Below are 23,839 nucleotides of genomic sequence, written 5' to 3'. Positions count from 1 at the left end.
TATAGACCTGGATCCCGCGTACCAAAAAAAGTTGATTAATAGCAAGCTGAAAATTTATTAATAGCTTAACGGTGTCTAGTCGGACAAACTTTGATGTATGGGAACACTGGAACAGGGGAAATTTTAATTGTGGAACAGGTTAAAAATTTGGAATGTCAGACTACGAAAACGTTCCATGTATTTTGTTAGAAAGAACTTCCAATTGATTTATTACCTTTTCATTAAACTCTCATGCAAAAATCAGACTGGTGTTTATCACCAACTGGGCCTTTTTGAGTGGCACACGAAGAACATGTCAAAGGACAGGAATCAAAATTTTTTGGTAATAGCAGTCTGATTTTTGAATGAGAGTTTAATGAGAGGGTAACAAATCAATTGGATGTTATCTCCGACAAAATACATGGGACGTTTTCGTAATTTGACGTTCCAAATTTTTAAACCTCCACAATTAAAACTTCCCCTGTTCCAGTGTTCCCATACATCAAAGTTTGTCCGATTAGACACCGTTAAGCTATTAACAAATTTTCAGCTTGCTATTAATCAACATTTTTTTGGTACGCGGGATCCAGGTCTAATATTTAAATGCTTTAGTTATAAACGGATTTTGTTTAGTGGTTTAAGCATTTTAAGTTTACTTATGTATTTTTTTTATTGTTTCAGGTATGTAATCAACTGTTTTAATGGATTAGTTAAAATATGGACGTGGTAAGATTTTATAGTTCTTTCTTTTTAGAAATAGATACATGAACTAATTAGAAAATAAACAAAAAATGACAACAGAAAACACATGTGCGATTAACTTACAAAATCTCCTCATTTTAAAGGTAATTGTTTCAGCTTAAAAACTTTTCAAAATTACTTTATCTTTATTAATAAAAAAGTTATAACGATTAAACATTAAATCGTTCACTAAAAAGTTGCGAATTATTTGTTTATAAGAGATTTAAACAAAATTCAGCTATAAATTTTGAAAATCTGACTAATGAAAATTATAGAAGAACTCAAGATGAACATTTTTAACTTTGGTAAATGTTTCTATGTTAAACCTCAATTATTTTCAATATCCCGGCGAAAAGAAAAATTAACAGAAACTTTTACCAAAGCTTAAAATGTTCGTTTTGAGTTGTTCTATATTTTCGAGCCAGATTTTCAAAGTTTTTTTAAAGCTGAAACATACCTTTAAAATGAGGGGTTTTGAAAGTTTATCGCACGCATGAAACCGGAGTTATACTTGGAAAAATCCCATGGAATGCCTATTTTGCAATTGTTTTTGACGAAATCTTTTTCGTGAAAACCGTTTTTTTACTATTTTTAAATAGTTTTGTACGTTCGAAGGGATTTATTCGAACAGTCAAATAGTCTACTATTTGAGACACCAAGTCACATACTCCTGAATATTTTTCTGTAGTTTACTAACTACATATCTAAAAGATTTTCTCGGCTCGTCGTTAGCCTCTCACGGTCCGTTTTTCTTTTTTCATCTGCATCGTACAAAGTCAAGTGTCGGCTTATTATTCTCGATCTAACAGTAAACTTCTTGCATTATAAGTAAGATCTAACCTCAATTAATCTCGAACTTGAGTTGGAAGTTTCGAACAAACGCAGTTTGCATCGCATCAAGGATGTAATTGAGGACTTTGTAAACTGTAAGATTGCAGTAGGTGTACATAAGCAATCAAATTTTTGATTATTATGTTTACATTGATAATATAATTTTGTGGAAGTTTATGTAGGGGTTATATGCAATATTAATTGTTTCATGTTAATTTTTTTAATTCCTTGTTTCATTCAAACACTTAAAATTACTCCCTCTTCTTAAGGCTTTTATTTTCTTGTCAAAATTGCAGTAGGTATGTATACATAAGCAATCAAATTTTCGACGATTATGTTTACATTGATAATATCGTTTTGTGAAGTATTAACATTTATGTAGGGGTGTAAAATTATAAATGTAATAATAATTGTTTCATGTACAAATTTTTTAAATTATTTGTCATTCAAACACTTACAATATTACTTCCTCTTCTTAAGGGTTCTCTTTTCTTGGCAAAATGATAACATGTATATAAAATAAAAATTAAGCACTTATTGCCATTAAAAATATATACGTTGCACATTTAAGATATTAGAGCCTTCTTTCCAATGTTCCGCTTTTGCGCCATCTCCTGTTTGGACTGCATAACAGTCCGAGAATATCGAATACCTGATACTTTCTGTCATCGACTCCTGGACATCTTTTTCTGTAGGTAGTTGTTTTGGGTATCATACCTACTTTCCAGACCGGTTGTCTTCAGCAATTATCTGGATAGATCCTGATCAGATGGTCCGGATGGTCGATCACTCTGTGTTTTTCTCGATATATTCTCCGAACCGTGTTCGTTTCCTTTTACATACATTCTATTTTAGCATTCTTCTGTAACACCAGATTTTAAATGACTAGCTTATTTATGTGTGCTTGCTTTATTGTCCAGCTTTCTAGTACATATATATTGCAGTATTGAAAACACGTAGCATCTCAAAGCTCTTACTCTCAGTTCAAATTTAAGGTCTTTACTACAGATAATTGTTTTCATACTCATTTTTAGTTCATATTTTTTACAGAACCTGTTTTAGTCCATGTGGTGAGACCGCTCCCGTCTGAAAAACATTTCTAATTCGGTCTCTGCGGATTCATATTCAAAAATGTCCGCTTTAAACAAATCTGAAGGGTGCCTGACGGAATTTTTGGGCAGAAATTGTTTAAACAATTTTTTTAAACAAATACATAAGATCACCTTTTATTGCTCCAAAAAATATATTTTTAGGTTTTTTCGGTCATTCTAAACAAGAAAGGTATGTTGTGATTTTTCTCAAAAATTGACAGTTTTCGAGTTATAGGCGATGCGATTTAACATTTAAAAAATGCGAAAATACGCATTTTTGAGGCTTAAAACTTATATTTATATTAGTATTTTTAAGGGTGCCAATAACTTGGATTAAAGTTTAAACATTCCTTTTCATGATTCCGAAGAGTGATCGGGTCTAACTTCAATTTAGACTGTAGTTTTTTAATTGTTAATTATGCATGTCCATCCGATTTTTTGGCCGGTGCGGCGCGCTCTATTTCAAAAATCTCCTATTTTCCTCCGAAAAATATTATTTCCAGATTCTTTGGGACATTATAAATAAAATAAGTTTCTTGACATTTTTCTCAAAAGTTACTAGTTTTAAAGTTATAACCGATTTAAAATTCGAAAAATGACAAAAAACACATTTTTGCATTTTAAATCGCTTATAAGTTTAAAACTAGTAACTTTTGAGAAAAATATCAAGAAACTTATTTTATTTAGAATGTCCCAAAGAATCTAGAAAAAATATTTTTCGGAGGAAAGTTGGAGATTTTTGAAATAGAGCGCGCCGCACCGGCAAAAAAATCGGATGGACATGCATAATTAACAATTCAAAAACTGCGGTCTAAATTGAAGTTAGACCCGATCACTCTTCGGAATCTTGAAAAGGAATGCTTAAACTTTAATCCAAGTTATTGGCACCCTTAAAAATACTAATATAAATATAAGTTTTTAAGCCTCGAAAATGCGTATTTTCGAATTTTTTAAATATTAAATCGCCTATAACTCGAAAACTGTCAATTTTTGAGAAAAATCACACGATACCTTTTTTGTTTAGAATGACCCAAAAACCTAAAAATATATTTTTTGGAGCAATAAAAGGTGATCTTATGTATTTGTTTAAAAAATTGTTTAAACAATTTCTGCTCAAAAATTCCGTCCGGCACCCTTCAGATTTGTTTAAAGGGGACATTTTTAAATATGAATCCGCAGAGAAACCGAATTAGAAATGTTTTTCAGACGGGAGCGGTCTCACCACATGGACTATTTGGTTTGTTTAGCAGTAGAAGATTGTGGCTCGTAATAAGCTATAACACCAATAATAGAAGCAAAAGTAAGCTACCAATAGCGGAAATAAACATATCATAAGAAGAATAGCAGGCAAAACTAGAAAATTGCGCTCTTATGAGAGCGCGGTATGTGATATGTAATCCTTTGGACAAAATGGAGGAAGAAACCAGTTAAATAAAGCGCACTCACGAATGTCGTCGCGGAAATGGAAGGACAGTTAGCAATTTTTGAAGAAGATATAACATATGTATATTTTAGATTATAACTTTCAAGTTTATTGACTGTCACATCTTTTTAATTGAATTCACAACACATAGGTACACCAAACCCAACAACACACAAGAAAGATCCAAAAGCTGCATCTACAAAATACGCTGTGCATGTAACAATTTATACGTGGGAGAAACTGCAAGATCACTAAATTCAGGGTAAACGAGCATGAAGCATACATCAAGAACAGAGATTTCGAGAAATCCCAGATATGCAAACATGCCTGGGACAAGGAGCACAGAACACAATGAAAAGATGCATCAATAATCATGAAAGACACAGAGATGAAAAAGAGAAAAGTCAAAGAAGCAGCTCTCATCCTACTGAACGAAGAAATCTATGTAGCAAACCCATCAGCAGAATGCAGCAGGGTTTAGTGGCCAATACTAAAAGAAGGAAGTCAATAACAAGAACATATTAACAATAGCGGAATAAAGGAAGTCCAAGAACAAATCAACGAAAATCTAAGACACAATGCGTATGCAACACACAACACACGGACACACAAACATGGATAAAAATAAAAAATTTCACCAATATTCTTCAACTTCACCAATCACAGCTACAATGCATATCATACAAACAAAATTAAAAATGAACACAAAATAGCACACAAAAACAGTCGGAATTTGATGCCCCTAGGCCTAGGGCAATAATGGTAAGCGAATGGGATTAGAGATTAATACCAAAAAGACCAAATTCATGATCATCTTCAGAAACTTGGATGTACTTGAAAACTCCACCATAACACTGAATAGCAAGTCCATTGAAAGAGTAAGCAAATTTAAATACCTGGGAACGTGGCTTTATGTGAAGACTGAGCATCGGACATGGAAGTAAAATGTCGCATTGAGCAAGCTCGACAAGCTTTCGTAAAATTCAGGAAGGTACTGGCCTGTTTAGAGTTCGATCTTCAACTGAGGCTAAGGTTTACTAAGTGCTACGTATGGTCGGTGCTGTTATATGGGGCTGGACACTCAAAACGAGGGATATAAACAGATTAGAAGCCTTCGAAATGTGGCTTTACCGCCGTGTCGTAAAGATACTATGGACGGCGAAAGTCACAAATATAGATGTCCTTAAAAGAATCAACCAAGAACGCCAACTTTTCGAAACCATCAAGGAAAGGAAAACGGCGTATCTGGGTCAGGTCACGCGAAATGAAAAATACCAGTTCCTTCATCTTATAGAATCGTATAGTATCTTATTATCATAGTAATCGAGGGTAAAAAATTGAAGGCAAGAGGTGAATAGGACGCAAGAAAATGTCCTGGCTCCGAAACATAAGGCAATGGACAGGGTTTAACGACATACAATCTCTGATACACATTGCAAAAAACAGAGGGATAATGGAAGATGTGATCGCTAATATGCATTAGTCATTAGTGGATTTGCTCGTGAAGAGAAGAAGGGCAATAATATCACTTTCAAACAATATTTTTCAACCGCCCATTGCTGTGGTCCATAAAATTTAAGCAAAGTTTGTAATTGTTTGAAAAGAAATACATAAACTAAAAAAATCAGGTTATAAAATCTTCCCAGATTTTTTTTAAAAATAATTTCCTTTTTTTGAGACCGGTTTTCGAAGTGGAACTCGAAACGTCAAGCACTAATTAATTAAAAATGTAATTTTCATTATACCAATAATTTGTTCCTCAACTTAATACTTAAACCTACACATATTAATTTATCTATATCTACATAAAACTGAGCATATCTCAAAAACAATAATTATTCTCTTTTAACAATTTGATACGAGTATTATACCTCAGCTTCTCCAGACTGGCGTCAGTTTTACTTTTCGGATGTCTATTTCAGTTGCAAGCTCTTTGTAAATAATACTGGTTTAATTGTATTTCTGTCTTTATGGGCGAATCTTTATGAGCTTTTAAATAAGTTTCTATAGAATATAAAGTGGTTGGTATTTTGGTTTTTTGGTTAAAATATGTTTCTGCTTCCATATTTTAATAAGTCAATTATAATTTGAAAGCCATTGAATACACTTCAGTGGTACATATCATACAAGGTTGCGAGAAAGTCTGACAACACGGTAATTTCTCGGAAACCGCTAGAACGATTTTTATGTGTTTTTGGTGGGTGAGGGTTTTTTAATACGGCCCATATTATAGTGGTAATTACATTGTTGTCAAATCTTCCGTTTTTCTGGAAATCTAATGAACTTTTTTATTTTCTTGAGTAGAGGTGCTTGATGCACTCTCTGATTGGACTAGAATATGGTTCGGCTGTATTTTCGTTTTGCAACGAAATTGAAAATGGTTATTCATTTTTGATTTACATTTACTCTGATTGGAGTACGAAGGGAACCATTCTCGTTGGAACTTTACCGCGCTGAGCAGATGGGACGTGAATTGTAAATTGTAGAATTCCCTCATCTTCCTTAGTCTCAGCATCCGTATGGCTTGCATATTGTAGAAGCCTCGGAGGTGTAACCAGAGAAGGTTCCCATTGTTTTCATTCTGGTGGGGTGTAGAATAGCATTATGTTGTTTTATATGCCATTAGAGTGAAAACTTAGTCTTCTTGTAGCAGTTGCCGCTAGGACATCTATGCCATTTCGTTCGTTGCAATCCGGGACTGCACGCTGGGGTTTTGTTTTGGTTGGATCAGGGAGAGCAACATATGTGCCTCCTGATGAGAGACTAATGAGTTTCGAAACCGGTAGGATGCTTGATGCACTCTCTGATTGGACTAGAATATGGTTCCGCTGTATTTTCGTTTTGCAACGAAATTGAAAATGGTTATTCATTTTTGATTTACATTTACTCTGATTGGAGTACGAAGGGAACCATTCTCGTTGGAACTTTACCGCGCTGAGCAGATGGGACGTGAATTGTAAATTGTAGAATTCCCTCATCTTCCTTAGTCTCAGCATCCGTATGGCTTGCATATTGTAGAAGCCTCGGAGGTGTAACCAGAGAAGGTTCCCATTGTTTTCATTCTGGTGGGGTGTAGAATAGCATTATGTTGTTTTATATGCCATTAGAGTGAAAACTTAGTCTTTTCTTATTTTCAAATAGAACACCCTGTATATTTTTTGCGTTTTGGAATTCCTAAGGGATACTGATTATTTTTCATATGATATTCCCTATACCTAAATGCCATAATTTCGGAGTTATTGCTACATTTATTAAACAACTTTTTTTAAACAATCATTTTGATTGTTGTGATCAATTGATTTTTTATAAAAATTCTTAAGAGGATCGGTACGTATTTTCGGCTGCAATGCTATTCAAATGGGGATTCATTTTTTTCAAATCCTGAGAAAACTAATAAGTATTTTTGAAAAATTTAAACGCAGAATGAAAGATTACGTTATTAGCGAGGGCCGAAAGTCCCTGAGAACTTCTATAATGTTTATTTTAATAAGTTACAGGGGTGAAAAAACTAAGAGAAAATTTAGTGTGATATTTAATTTCAAATATCTCATTCAAAATAAACTTTTTATTTATTCTAAGGGGCTTTCGGCCCTCGGTAATAATTTAGTCTTTCATTCTGCGTTTAAATTTTTCAAAAATATTTATTGGTTTTTTCAGGATTTGAAAAAAATGAACACAATGCCGTGGTAATATTTTCCAAATCTGTCTTTGTCTTACAACGCACTCAACCGAATATAATATTGTCAGCATATATTGTCAGTCAGACACTGACAATCAGTGACAATTTTAAATATTTGACATTGCATCGGGAATATTTTGAGAAATTGATTAAATATTATTGATATATAGTGTATTTGATAAATAATTGATTTAAGACGTGAACTTAATAAAAAGTTATTTATTGTGTATTATTTGTGGAAGATCCAAGCAGAGAATACATCAGATATATCCTGTGATCCAAGTATTTTGTTGTTAGAGATGTTCAAAATTGTAAGCGTTCCAAAATAACAACATATTATTATTAAAAAATCACTTTAACACTTTTCCTCTTTTCTCGATTGATTATTAGTTTTTGTTGTACAAATAAATTATTACAATCACTGAAAACATAGTTAGTGAAAAAATTATCACATTTATTAACTGAATTAATCATTTGCAATTATAAAAATAACAGTCATCCAAGAACATTCAAAAGCCATCTCTTTAAATTAATTATGACATTTTCAAGTAGAATGACATTCTAGTAATGTTTACATATCCACACCAGTGTGAATTTTACTACACGTAATTTGCCGTGTAAAGACAGAACAAGTAAGGATACACGTAAAATATTTGCGAATTATGTACCCATAGCCTTAAGTTAATCGTTTCGGAGTTTTAAACAATTTAAAACTGAAAAAAAAACGAAAAATGACGATTTTCTAGGTTCAAAAACACAAGTAAATAATATTATTTTTGAAACTACGAAGTGCCTGAATTCAAGTTTAAGCTTTATTTTATCAGTTACCGATAAGCTTGGCCTTGTTTTATTTTAAAATATTATTTTTTAGTTGTTAATACAGCCCGATCGCCCGTTCTGTCATAATATGTGCTTCATTAATAATTAAAAAAACAATATTTTAGAATAAAACGTGCCAAAAATTCTTATAGGTGTCTGATAGAAGGTTTTTATCTTGAATTTAAATAGTTTGCAATTTCAAAAATTATTTTTTTTTACTTGTGTTTTTGAACCGTCAAAATAGTAATTTTTTATTTTTTTTCAGTTTTAAATTGTTTATAACTCGAAAACGTATAATTTTAGAGAAAAATTTTGTTCCCAATGATTTAAAGAAAATAAAATATTTATAAATTTATAAATTTTATAAATTGTTTAAAATTTTTTTTTATAAATGTAGCAATAACTCCGAAATTATGGCATTTAGGTATAGGGAATATCATATGAAAAATAATAAGTATCGCTTAAGGATTCCAAAACTTAAAAAATATATAGGGTGTTCCATTTGAAATAAGAAAGTTCAGTAGATTTCCAGAAAAACGGAAATGAATCAAAAAACAGAATGTTAAGAAAACCTGAGGCTATAGTTTGGTTATAATTTCAGTATTTTATAAAAGCTAGAACATTCCACAGGGTGTTCCAAAGTTTGAGAAAAAAACACAGTTTGATTCGTACACCCTGTATACAATGACAATGTACTGTCTAACAACAATATTATTACAGCGATATTGATAAAGAATAAGGCTATAACATATTAAAAAAATTACTTAAATCGGACATCAGGTTTAGGAAATAAAAGACATTAAAAATGACCCATTTTTTGGGGTGCCCGTTTTCTCTGCCGGTGAGTGTATAATTCATTTAGATGCCTTTTAAAAGTTTTTTAATAAAACTTTATACCATTATACAAACAAAAGTTTTTTACTTCTATGTAAGTTTATTATTAAGATTGTTTTTTAATCTTCTTTTCATCATATATTTTAATATTTATTATCCTATTTCCGACGAAGACAAATCCAAAGACACAAAAGTTATAATAAAATATATTTACTAAAAACACCAATATCTTTTTACACACTTTATTTGCATTGATACATACGTAACTTGAAAGATTTAGCACCTAACTTCATACTGTCTGTGTTCGCGTAGTTCATACTGTCATTTTTATGAAAATTTACTCTCAACAATTTTCCCAGTCGCGCCTAAAGAAGTATAACTTCAAAAACAAAGAAAATGGCGTTTACTAAACTTTAATCCAATAATTAGCACTCGAGATGTAAAATTAGTGCAAAATGATTGCACAATAAGAAGTATTTTTGGTAGCTTTTCCGATGGTAACTCGGCTTCTACACATGCAAATGAGCTTTAAAATATCATTGTAAAGCCTAATTTAAAGACTTTCAAGCAAAATTCGTTAAATTAGTTACGGGTATAACTTTAATACAGATAAAGATAAAACAAATTTTGTTTGAAAGTCTATAAATTACACTTTAAAATGAGTCTCTCTGAAGCTCATTTGCGTGCGTAGTAGTCGGGTTACGATCGAAAAAGTAAAATATCAAAATATTTTGCACTAATTTTGCAATAGCTTGAGTTCTAATTATTGGATTAAAGTTTACCAAATGCCATTTCTTTCTTTTTTTTCAAGAAACAAATTTTATTTGAAAAATATATTTTTTAGTTTACGAGCTACTCTTTGAAAAAAAAAATGAAATTGTTTATAAAAATTGTTTGACCACTCGGATCGAAATTCACCCACGTAATTCGTAATTAGCAGCCAAAAATACATAGGAATTACTTGGGTTTGCCCATCAGAATTGAAAAGGCTACGGTGATCTAGCTGGCGCCAAGACTGTTAATAGTAGAGGTTTTCATTATAATTGACACTTAACTTTTTAACTTAACCTAAAATTTTAACACTTTGTAATAAAATAACAAACTGGAATATGTATAGAGACGAAATAAAAACATCCATTAACCTAAACTTGCCTCTTAAAAGTGACAGTGACATAGAAAATGCAGTTTCTCACTTAATTACAATTATTCAGCAAGCTGCTTGGTCGTCCACCCCAGAAATTACCTACACACAACTCCGAGTCGTATCCTGCTCAAATAAATACACTTATACTGGAAAAAAGAAAACAAGAAAGAGGTGGCAGCTCACTAGGCACCCAGAAGATAAAACAAATCTTAATAGATCTTGCAGATTACTCAAAAGAATCTTAATCCAACATAAAGACAATGGAATCAACAATTATTTAAAGAACCTCTCACCTGCAGATGATACAAATTATTATCTATGGAAACAAACAAAAAAACTTGAAGACAATGAACAAATGAATATGCCAATCAGGAAACCAAATGGCACATGGGCTAAAACTGACAAAGATAAAGCATACTTTCGCAAATCATTTATGCGAGGTATTTTAACCGCATCCGAGGGAAGTATCAGCTGAAGAAGAAGAAGTTATTCATGAAGTCGTAAACGCACCATATCAAATGGCTCCGCCCATTAAAATTTTTAAGAAATCCGAAGTTAAAGAAGTAATTGATAATCTGGAAAATAAGAAGTTACCTGGATATGATCTAGTTTGGTACTACAAAATCTACCCAACGAAGGTGTAAGTTTAATTACCTATATATTTAATTCAATATTAAAAACAGGTTACTTTCCACTCCAATGGAAAGTAGCTAAAATTGTTCTAATCCCAAAACCTAATAAGGATCACGCGGAAGTATCTTCATATCGTCCAATAAGCTTGTTGCCCTTATATCCAAAGTATTTGAACGGCTTTTCCTGAGAAGACTAGAGCCTATCTTAGATAGCGGCAATGTTTTACCTAATTATCAGTTTGGTTTTAGAAAACAACATGGTACCATCGAGCAAATTCATAGAGTGGTAAAAACTATCAGGAATTCGCTCGAACACAAAAATTACTGTACAGCTGCATTTCTAGACATCTAACAGGCATTCGACAAAGTTTGGCATGTAGGTCATATCTTCAAAATTAAATCCATATTTCCTTATCCCATAAGTTCTCTATTAAGATCCTATCTGACAGATAGATTTTTTCAAGTCAAAAGAGGTGGGGAAATTACCAACCTGTTTCCAATATGTTCTGGAGTTCCACAAGGAAGCATATTTAGGACCAACACTTTACTTAATATACCCATCAGATCTCCCAACCACCAATAATACAACAATTGCTACATATGCGGATGACATAGTTATCATGGCTTCAAATTCTGTAGCAAGGGAAGCATCCGAGGTATTGCAAAATCATCTGCTTAAACTAGAGATCTGGCTTAAACTGTGGCGAGTCCAAGTCAACAGTTTAAAATCAACACAGATAACATTTACTTTAAAAACAGGTGTCGGCCCACCTGTTTCTATAAATAACACTCCACTACCAGTCAATACAGTCGTAAAATACCTCGGAATTCATTTGGATAGTAAACTTAATTGGGGCAGCCATATTTGGAAAATCGTCTTCAACTCAGCTTAATCTACAGGAACATTCAAAAGCTTCAACGATTTCAATTAAAAGTATTGCGCCAGATCTGCAATGCTCCTTGGTATGTTACGAATCACAGATTACACCACTATCTACAGCTACCAACTGTTGGCGAAGCAATATCTGCTGTAAACTCTACATACAAGACCAGACTATCTTGCTATCCAAATCCGCTTGCCACGGACCTGCTCAACATTTCCCAGGAAAGAAGACTAAAAAGACCTGACCCTTTGGACCTCTAGTATATCTGGAGAAACAGAGTGCAGTAGTGCAGTGTCATAGTGAGGTGAAATAATCAAGTGTTAGTTTCAGTGATATTTTAAACTCTTTTCGTATTTTTATTCTTGTTTTTAGCCTTCTAATAATCATATTTATTGCCTGTGCTGTCTACTATACTAAATTTTATCTATTATGTTCCAAGTAATTGTTATGTTGTATTTTAAAATTATAATTTTATATGTCTTACAGGGTGCTCGCCACTGGGCGGCTTCCCTCTATGTTATTTTACATTAATTATGCATATTGCTTATTGTTTGTGATGAGACAGATTGCAATAAACATTGGATGTTATTAAAAAAATTATAATTGAAGATTTTAACCAATAGAATCAAAATTAACAATTTATTCCATCATCGTTAGATATCTCAGTTAATAACCATAGAGCTCGTATAGATTGTAGTATTTATGGTACGTGGTGTTAGAACATCATAGTAATTTGTTACAATGGTGAAGTATTATAATAAAATACCGGACATGCTGAACGGTTTTCAACTTGAACAGGAGATTATCAAACGGTTGCCGACCCCTACTTTATCGTTCATATTGCATTTCTTCATAAAATTATCATAGCGTACATTTCTTGTGCGACATTTTCTGAGAATTGTGACATTATTAATTGATTTTATTATACATGAAGCCATACTTGAAATTATACAGAAGCATATGAAAAATGTTGCCCAAAACAAAACAAACAAGACAAAATCAGTTCAGATACTAAATAGAAAATAGACGAGCAGGTAATCCTTAGGGACACAAGCGATTTAAAACGTGTGGAGACGTTGTCCGATATCTGGACTACAATTTCTTCCATTGTCCATCCTCTAAGCTCTAAGTCTTCACACTCATAGCTTTACGAATTTCCTCGCCACAGTTCTTTTGGGGCGACCCTTTTTTTCGATGATTTTGTAACCAATTGAATTGCATCCAGAGAAGTTGTTTCCTTTCGATGTAATGATTGGGTACTGAAATCATATTTTGTTCTGTGATATTCTCATCTCTAACTCTCCGTTCTTGATATTCTAACCGATCTTCTCTAGACGTAGTCTAGTCGCAACAAGAGATTGCAGTTGCTGGATCCAGCATCCAGCAATCCAGCGCTTTTTTTTACATGCTGGATCCAGCAAACCGTGTTGGATCCAGCAGCGCGGATCCGCAAACACGTCAAATTCGAAATAAGTTACTTAATGTCTTCATTAGCCTCTTTATTCAAAGCCGTGAGTCGGCAACTCGCCATTCTATGACGCTAGCAGTAGCTGAGTATGCTAAAAAGCTTTTACAGCCTAAAAGTTGGCATCGATAAAGCGTTGATAGACATTGGGTGCGTTCGGACGACCACAGCGGCTGGACAGCTGAGCCAGCAGTAGCTGTCAGACGTCACCGCTGGAAGCCAGCCGCTGAGAGATTTACTAAGCTTTCCCTATCACGGCTGGATACAACCACTCAGCCGATTTCTGCTGACAGCCAGCCGCTATGGTCGTCCGAACGCACCCATTGATTCTGAGATAAATTCTCTGCTGGCGAATGGTCAATAATCAATGAGTTGATCGCCACTTTTTAACCGGTGAAACTGGCTATAAAAGCTCTTTGCAGATGAGAGTTGACTTTGATAACGGCCGACACAACCATGAAATTTGCCTTAGACAAACTAAATAGCCAGGACTCTAGCCTTAGTGCCGATATATCTGAAGCACTACCAACAGAATCGCGGAATGGTGCCTCTCTGAAATTACAGGTACATTAGTGGACTTACAAAATCTAAAAAAGTATGGCGAAGGACTAAGCAATCCTGGTTATTTCCTCATGCCGAAAAAGATGAAAAATTTGTTGAGTCTTATAAATAAACAAGTGATTGTGGAACTAGTGCAAGAGGACATAATGGAGTCACTAATCTGGAACCGGTCAATTTTACTGGAACAAGAACTTCACATTGAATTGAAACGAGAAAGAGAAAACTTTTATAACCAAAAAAAACTTATTCTCAAAAAGATTTTGGAAAAGGAAATGACCATTTATGAGACCGAAGGAGTGAAAGGCGATAATTTGTCCATGGTCTATGACTATTTAATGATCTTAAAACCGACCAGTATAGAGCCGAAAGGGCTTTTTCCGCAACCAGCTGTATGTGCAGTTCTATGCGCAGTAGGTTAGGCCTATGTTTTTTAAGGTCTCACTTCTAAAAAAACTAAATAATTCATGTTTCTGTTGTTTAGAAATTTAGAATACAGACAAAAAAACATTGAAATCGTGTTTTTATTTTGATTCCACATTTTGCTTGATTCGCGCTGGATCCAGCTGGATTCAGGCCAATCTTGCAAAAATCCAGCTGGATTGAAAATGCTGCTGGATTGCAATCCCTATCGCAACATAGGAGGTCCCGTGGACACTTTTAGTTCGCCGCGATTTGATGGTGGTACATATTAGGTTTTTTGGGTCGTAAATTGTGGTAAAATTAGGTGTTTTTCAGAAATTATTAGAAGCCCTGTACATAAATTGGTAGTGTTAAGGTCTTCTCTGGTGTATTTTTGGTCGCTGAATCGAATGTGACTAGTCGCAATTACTCAAAATGTGTTCTTATTTTGTTAATAACAAAATTATTGTTTATTCGCCGAAAAGCTCGAAATGCATTATCTACAGCAAGTTTGTAGTCTTTTTCATAGTATTTTTATACGCTAAATCGATTTTCACTAGTCGTGATAGCTTAAACCACGTTCCGACTTTGTTATTAATAAATTATTGCAAAAATAACGGTTTATAGTACGTTTACTCACGGTTTTTTGGCAAACACGTAGCCAAAAAAAAAAGAATGTGTGTGTACTTTGTACGCACGTAAGAAGTTATACTTCTATTGTATAATTTCAAAGAAATAAATATACTTAACAGGTTATTTGTATTTTATTTAAATATTAAACTAACTTTCTTACCTACCACTTTTTAAAAAATTTTATTACAACGATACCAAAAATAAAAAAAAAGAATATGAATCGTCCGGGATTTGAACCCGGAACCTCTCGATCTCCGGTAACACGCTCTCCCACTGAGCTATATTCCCTTCGCTTTGACAGGTTACAAGATTTCTCATACATACTGACAAATTTAATAGACCAAGTGAAGTATACAAAAATACTTTAAATATACTTACTATTATTATAAAATATCTTATTACCGAGGAAGACAAATCCAAAGACAAAAATTATAATAAATAATACATTTACTAAAAACACTAATATATCCTTTTAGTGACTTATTTGCGCTGATACATACATATCTTGAAAGATTAGCAACGAACTACATACTGTCTGTGTGCGCATGCGCCCGGTATTATAAAATTTCACTCTCGATCGTAAAGAAGTATAACTTCAAAAAATCAGATCGAAAAACTGCAAAATACACGTATTCAGTATTTTTGAAAAATCTATCGAATGGCACTAAACACGACCCTCCACGGAGTCGGGGTGAGGGGTTATTTTAAAATCTTACATAGGAGCCACAATTTTTATTGCAGATTTTGATTTTTTACGTAAAAATACGCAACTTTTATTCGAAACATTTTTTCAAATTATGGACAGATAGCGCTATAATCGGAAAAACGATTGTTGGAAATGGAAAATTAAATTAAAAAATGGAAAGTCCCTTACTTTATGGAAAACTTAACTTTTTTTGGTTTTAAGACCTACTCTTCACAACCCAATAGGTCCTCATAGCGCTCGAGTAACTGCAAATTTAGCATACTTTCCTCCCCTACTATTAGGATATACGTTACGATTACTAAAAATAATAAACGACAATGTGTCCGTCCACAAACAGTTTTGTATAAAATATATTTTTTGATTACTATACTAAGTTTTCACATCGCCGTCCGTACAAAACTACAACATAACACCAAACCCTTTCTCGCTTTGAAAATCGATACCGCTATAATATTTCAGGTCTGATGTTCTCATGATTTATTCTCGAGTTTAGAAACTATTCGAGAAACAGACGTACAGCTTTTCGCAACGTTTTCCGTAAATACTTAAAATTGTTCAGTCTGCGCCTAATGTTTTCCAGCGGCCGACCAAAATAAAGGAAGAGGAGAAAGACCCGGCGTTTCAGACAAATATAAAACGACAAAATATGAGGAAACTACGACGCTACTACGTACCAGAGATAAACAAACGGGTTAACGATGTCAGATGAATATATTTCAGAAATACAGTTTTAAAAATGCAGTAATAGTATACAGGTTGATCCATCTATACTAGATGTAGCGACTGAAACGGCAGATCTTGCTACGTGAAGTAGTTAAACAGTCCAATGCGCGTGTCTTCATAAAATAAACTAAATTAATTAAAATAAAATAAATTACTTAAATAAATTAAAATAAAATAAATTAAATTAAAATGAAATCTTTATAAATTATGTAGGATAAGTAGAATAGAAAATGTTAAGTAGATAGGTATAGGAAAGTATTTGATGGATTCGACCGTTACTTGATGGAAGTTCATTTTATCTCACAATATTGTGAGTATTGTGAGATAGGAAAATATATTGTAAAATAAATGAGTAAAACTGGTGAATCGGCGAATGAGCCTTGATGGGCCCGTAGTCATACAACTCCAAAGAAAAAAAAATTAAATAAATTAAAATAAAACTCAGGCCTGATTAAAATAAAATTTTACCAAAACCTGGCGAGTACTTCGCACTTTACCCTGGTAATCCTAATATAACCCGTTTACCTAACTTTACCTGTAACATATATATTTGTTTTATAATTAAATGAAATGTTTTATATTTTTATTTCGGACTGACCTTGTCGAGTAAATTGAATCTTCCATATATTCCACGTGTCGTGACGATTTTTCATTTTGCTATAGAGAAAAATTAAGACATCACTATAAAATTAACTATTTAGATGAGAAATAAGCCACAATTAAATTGAAAAAAAAAAAAAGAATATGTGTGTACTTTGTACGCACGTAAGAAGTTATACTTCTATTATATGATTTCTTAAAAATAAATATACTTTAAACAGTTTGTTTTAATTTTTTTTAAACACCAAACTAATTTTGTGCTTACCGCTTTCAAAAAAAAAAAAATAAAAAAAAGTATAGGATTGCTCTGGATTCGAACTCAAGACCTCTCGATCTCTAGCCGAATGCTATATCAAATACGCTACGAGGACTGTGTCTGTATCGGTTCGGACGTACCTAATGACAATTCACGGTAACAAACAGACAAGGTGAAGTAAATATACAATAAAATGTTTTAATAATACTCATATTACTCCTGAGGAAGACAAATCCAAAGACACAAAAATTATAATAAATATATTTACTAAAAACACTAATATATTCTTTTCACACCTTTTCTTGCACTGATATATTTATACATAACTTGAAAGATTTAGCAAATAAACGCCATACTGTCTGTGTGCGCATGCGCGCAGTATTATGAAATTTTACTCTCAATCGCGCCTAAAGAAGTATAACTTCAATAATTTTATTAACGTTTCGACGTTAAAATGATCTAACATACTATCAAAGAAAATTAATGACACCTCACTACAGTAAGACACCACATTTTTATGGAGTGCCGAAAATTCATAAAAGCGAACATACCACTTACATAGACTTAGACCCATTTGTAGTACAGTACAGCGTCGATTATCCGAACTAATTGGGGGACATGGGCGTTCGGAAAACCGATCTGTTCGGATAATCGAACTATATTGAGATTGTCATACATATTTATCCACAAGTGAATAAAAACCATATTTATATAACTGTATATTTGTTTATACCTTGATAATGACAAATAGCAATTAAACAAAAAAGTGCAGTCTTTGCAACAACATATTTTTGGATACAGAATTGAAGAAAATTGAAGATATTTTAAGCGTTAATTACTAACGCTTGCTCAGTACTCGAGTGCGGAGCGCGGGAGTCGGGAGTTCGGATAACCGGTCGTTCGGTTGATGGACGTTCGGATAATCGACGCTCTACTGTACCATCAATTCTCCTTGTAGTGAACTATCAAAATTTTTATTAAACATTATAAAACCATTTATAATACCTTGTGAATGCGAACAATTTTATTTAGGTGAAACATCAAAACCATTAAACGTTAGAATAAGTGAACATCAGTCTTATATTAAAAATAGAGAATTTGATAGATCTCAAATATGTCAACACGCATGGGATAATGAACATAGAGTTCAATGGAGAGATTCAAGTATAGTCCTGAAAGAATTAGATAGTAAAAAGAGAAGAATCAAAGAAGCGGCTCTAATTATGCTAAATGAAACCAATTGTGTCGCAAATTCCTGGGTAGAATGCAGTAGGATGTGGTTACCCATACTGAAAGAGGAAGTCAGTCGAAAGAAAATACCACGATTAGTAAGTCAATAACATATAGAGTTAGTACATATTTTATATTTTAGTATTACTTATTGTATATCTATGTATTATTAATACTATTTATAATCTAAACATATTAAAGTCAGAATTTGGTATTAGTTTATGAAAGTAAATTAAATGTAAGACCAAATACTTACGATGTCGGGATAGTATCACAAGGTTTTTTCCTGGTTTTCCCTAGTGATTTACTATGGAATCTCTAACGCGAGAATTTTACTGTCATCGTTGCATTTGGTTGTCTTTTTAAAGACAGATCACATGCTGTGATTTTTTTTGTGACGGATATTCTTGAGTTGGGATTGATTTAATGTAATCGAATGAACTATCTTGTAGTAAAGTCGTCCTAGGAACGCAACTCATAAATATTGGCGATATCATTTTAAAGTCTTCCACTTTAAAATGTATAATATACGTCTGAATTGCCAATATAAATGAGTCAGATTAAATAAATTATTGGAAGAATTTTTTTACTTAGCAACAACATTTTTGTTTAATTTAGTAGTATTTTGACAACGACACCCGATTTGGGCGTCGAAACGTTAAATAATTATTTTTTCAATTTAATTGTCACTTATTTCCCATCTAAATAGTTAATCGTAAAAATGCCACAATGAAATAGCTTCAGAACAACATCACTATAAAAGCTTCGCTTAAAAAATGTAGTAATCATACAGGGTGATCCATCTATACTCCAGTGTTAAAATATCTTCTCTGTTATGACTATGAGAGATAAAAAAATTTAAAATTATTTTCAAATATACAGAGTATCGCATAAAGTACGATTAATAAAAGAATAGGTTTTTTAAGTAATATTGATGTACCTATAGAAAATACCATATTTTAAATTTTTCTTTCACTTGTTTTTCCTGAGTAATGTTAATGTACTATACACTGCTCAACAACTGAAGTAAATGTTATTATTCTTCGTAATTTTGTTTTAAAAAATACTCAACAAATAATAGCCAATGCTTTTTACACGCTACTTTTTCTTTCTTTGCTTTTTTGGAAGCATAGTAAATACTCTAACGACTGTAAAAACGTTTACTACTGAAACGGCAGAAGTAAAATAAATTAAAATTAAATAAATTAAAAGAAAATAAATTTAAAAAATACAACAAATTAAAATAAAAAAATAAGATATATGTATTAAAATAAAATAGATTAAAATTAAATAATATCCAATGCTCCGTGCGTAAACCATAACAAAGCTACGCTTGCTCCCCTCGCTAGTGCTTTATCCCGTTTTTTACTTTTCAGTTGATAAAAACGTGGTTTAAAACTCATACATATATTTTAAGTTTTTGCGACTTTATTATTGTTGTTCCAATAAAAGCTTAGTTCAAATAAAATTTAGTTTAGTATTGCACTCAACCTACGGGTCTATAAAAAGTAGACATGTTTTGCAAAAGCAGTTTTGTATGCGTGTAAATTTTTTGAAATTTTTAAATCGACTTCTTCCACCCTAAAAAAAGAAAAATGTGGTTTTTTGGGGTGGAAAGGAGAATGGGGTGGGGTGGAGAGGTCAAATTGCGCTAAGTATTATTTTGTAATTACATAGAACATAAGAACATGACAAAATAGAGTGAGGGCATTTTGTCCATCTTAACGGGGGGTATACCCTATATCAGTTTTTTAAGGTCATTATTATAATCGTACTATTACTAGATTGTTCTGTTCCTTAAATCATAGATTAATATTTTTTTTCTTCTAGGTGAGTGCCTTATTCAGCTAAGATGTTCTAGTAAGTACTAGTTATTTTATGCAGCAGTAAAAGGTACGTGACGTAAAGCTCTTTAGCCATGTAACCACCGGGATTAGCACAGAGCCAATATTACCATCCTGATTTAATCGTGACCTAAATTGTATAAATTAATATCGCAATATCTTTTTCTGAATATTTTGGATTTTTTGTTTTTTTTTGTAAGGCAAAAATTGGCAAAAAGATATGGCTGTTCTAAATTTGCATACACTCGTGATTATTGACTAGTTCAAGTCTTTTCAACTACAGTCCCTTCAAAAATAAGCACCTTGAACCAATGAAACTTACAGACATAAATGACACATACACGAGTAAAACAACTTATGAAGTAAAAAGGATTAATTTCATTTTTGATGCTAATCAGGGGCTGACTTTCCCGCGTTTTTTTGACAAAAAAAAGAGACCAACTTTATTTTGAGCGTAACCTGCTTACTTTTGATGCTACAAACGTTTTTAAAAAACAGATACACATATTTTTTTAAACACTTTAAAAAAGTTATAATGATTCTTGCAAAAAATGCATGATTTTTTGGATATTTCACGTTGAAATAATTCACTTTGAAATTTGACGGATATGAACCTATTTTTCATTAGTTAGAATTTTGTTTCTTCTGGGTCTAGAGAGTTCATGCATACATCATTTGTTTAAATTTTAATGTTCTATATTTTTTGTTAAGAGTGTTTTTTTTTTCAATAAAATAGTTACTTTTTGAGTTATTTGCCAAAAACCGCCTAAAAACGTGTTTTTTTCTTGTTGAAAAATGAAGGTATTTACTTGCAAATAACTCGAAAAGTATTAACTTACTGAAAAAATGCTATAGAACAAAAGGTGCTTAGAATTGGACGTTTTATCCATTTCCGAACTTATTTTGAGCGTATATTTTTTCACCCCTTATAAGGGCTGATACTCACCCCCAGGGCAAAAGCACACAGAGGCCCAATATCATTTTTATTCTTTGACATGTTATCTATGTGTTTGCCAAATTTCATGTCAATCAATGCGGTGCTTTAAAATTTGGAGTAAAATCCGTGATTCAATGTACTATAAGTTGCTAACCGTTGCTAAGGGCACCCGACACAATAAATCACATTTGCAAAGAAAAATAATCTGCACTACACTTAAAAATCATTTTTAATATTTAAATGTAATTTTCGTTTATAATAATTTTTATCTACTCTATCTCATATTATGTATGTATAAGTTTTTGGTTTGTGAAAACTGTCATTATATAGATAGCAGTGCGTGAAGGGTTTAAAGTGTGCGTGAAGTAACAATGTATTTTAAATGGGATTTACTTTTTCGCACTGTTTTTTGACACACTTTCATATAATCAAATATCCTTAACTTTCGAGTTGTCATGGTGATGACATGTGAGCAATAAATTACAACAAAAGTTTTGACAGTTTTGTGGTTTGAAAGAAGTTAAAATTTTTAAATGTCAAAGTAGAATAGAAATGAATTCCAGTGACGAAGAGTTACAGTTTTTTTATTTGTTTATCGTAGATAAAATATTGTATGAAACTGTGCATTAAGTACTTTTTGCGAACTTGCGCGATGTATAGCACTCGCTTGAGCTCTAAACATCGCGTGCGTTCGCAAAAAGTATACTTCACGAACTGTTTCATAAATAACTATTATTTTAAGATAATTAAGTCTTTCTTTAGTCAATGACTGTGAAATAATTTCTTAATTGTTATAAATAAAGTCACTACGATTTAATAAAACAAAAACAATTATCTCAGCAGGGCCGTAACTACGATGTTGGGGGCCCTGTGGCAAACGTGATCTGGGGGCCCCTACCGTGGGGTCTGGGATTTATCTTGATATTGTTTGATATTTAACCCTTTGAAAACTCATTTTAATGAATTTGATGACGGAAGTTTCTTGTACCTATATATTGCTATTTTAGTTGACCAACACAAAACATTTTGAAATCACCTTATTTTAAGTTAAATAATTTTGCAAGTACCATCTTATCTGTTTTATGCAAGTACATTGTTCGGCTACAATGTGGTTCCTTTCACGTACCAATATGTGGCCTGGGGTAAATTGGTTAAGACAATATAGCTGAGACGGGGGGCCCATATTCCGGTTGCATTTTAGTTTTTGTTTCGCCAAAATAACTAATTTTCTCAGTAACAATTTATATCTTTACGAAAGGTCTCGGGACCCAGCTTAGCCCGGGCCTCCTCCTCCAATGTCATTTTAGGATTTATTATGCCAAAATAACTAATTTCCTAGGTAATAATTTAAATTTTTATGTTATGGTCTCGGGGGACCCAGCTTAGCCGCCTCAACTTTATGTTGAGGTCTAGGGTGCATATGTAAGGTCTTTTTAAAATTGTGTCATTTGAAACTATTTCGTTGGGATCGGCTTTAAAATACATATTTTTATTTTCCTCGTTAAAATCTATGCACGGCCAACCAAACAAAGCCCCTGCGGGGCCCCTCTTGGCCAGGGGCCCCGGGGCACTGCCCCGGTTGTCCCAATGGTAGTTACGGCCCTGTATCTCGGCTTCAGTTGGTCGTAGAAAATATTTTTATTTTGTTTTGAATCTTTATTTTGTCTTCAGCAACAATAATCTGCAAGTTAGAAACTCATAGGATGTATAGGGACTGCTTCAGTTCTAAATGTTTATAAGGAAATTTGCCCCCTTATTTTCAAACCCGAAATAGGAGGTTGAAAAATGTTTTACGCATTTATTTACATCAGAATATGAAAATATAAGTCTTTAGAAAGAGAGAGGATCTAGGATTAACGCTCTACGATTTTTTTCAAAAAGTTATAGCCTTTGACATTTGACCCCTTGGGATAAACAATTTATAGTATTTAAGCAACAAGTTCACCAATCAGGCTCTACAAATTTTTTAATGTTTAAGATTGAAAGGTCTTCATTTTAAAGCCTTAAAAAAATATAGAAAAGTTATTTTTACAATAATTTTTACAATTGCAAAAAACGGCCATTTTGGACTTATCGCAGGCTGTTTTGCAATAACATATTAACGAAATTAAACCTGCCATAGCTCAAATTGTAGGCTTTTTAATCTACTACTATTTTCTATTTAAAAGTTTTTCTCTAAAATGAATATCCTAAGCTGCAAAATCAAAAATCTTTAAAAATTGCAAATAACAAATGAAAAACGTCATAAATAAAAAACCGCACAAAGTTTTTGGTTACATTTTAGTAGAAGTTATTCCTGCCATGGTCCTTTACAACACCTGATAGGTTTCAAAAATTCTTGAATTATATCACGTTTTTTCACCCACAGCCTGGGGTAGATGTCTTAATTTCAACTAGTAGGCTAATTTCAATTACTACGCAGAATGTC

The 23,839-nt window shown here is 32.7% G+C and overlaps 1 protein-coding gene across 10 annotated transcripts in view; it reads left to right on the top strand.

Annotated features, from left to right (window-relative positions):
* LOC114338004 (F-actin-monooxygenase MICAL3) overlaps positions 1-23,839 on the top strand; it is a 688,439-nt gene that overhangs the window by 105,286 nt on the left and 559,314 nt on the right. Inside the window, exon 2 of one of the 10 annotated variants that reach the window (XM_050647133.1) lies at positions 20,461-20,490. The exons of the other annotated variants lie outside the window; for them this stretch is intronic. The gene's annotated coding sequence lies outside the window, so the exon portion shown is untranslated. The remainder of the gene's footprint in view (positions 1-20,460; positions 20,491-23,839) is intronic. 10 annotated transcript variants of the gene reach the window in all.

This window comes from Diabrotica virgifera, chromosome 3 (genome assembly GCF_917563875.1).
Source record: "Diabrotica virgifera virgifera chromosome 3, PGI_DIABVI_V3a".
Lineage (NCBI taxonomy): Eukaryota > Metazoa > Arthropoda > Insecta > Coleoptera > Chrysomelidae > Diabrotica > Diabrotica virgifera.
This window is presented reverse-complemented; position numbering and strand designations above follow the sequence as displayed.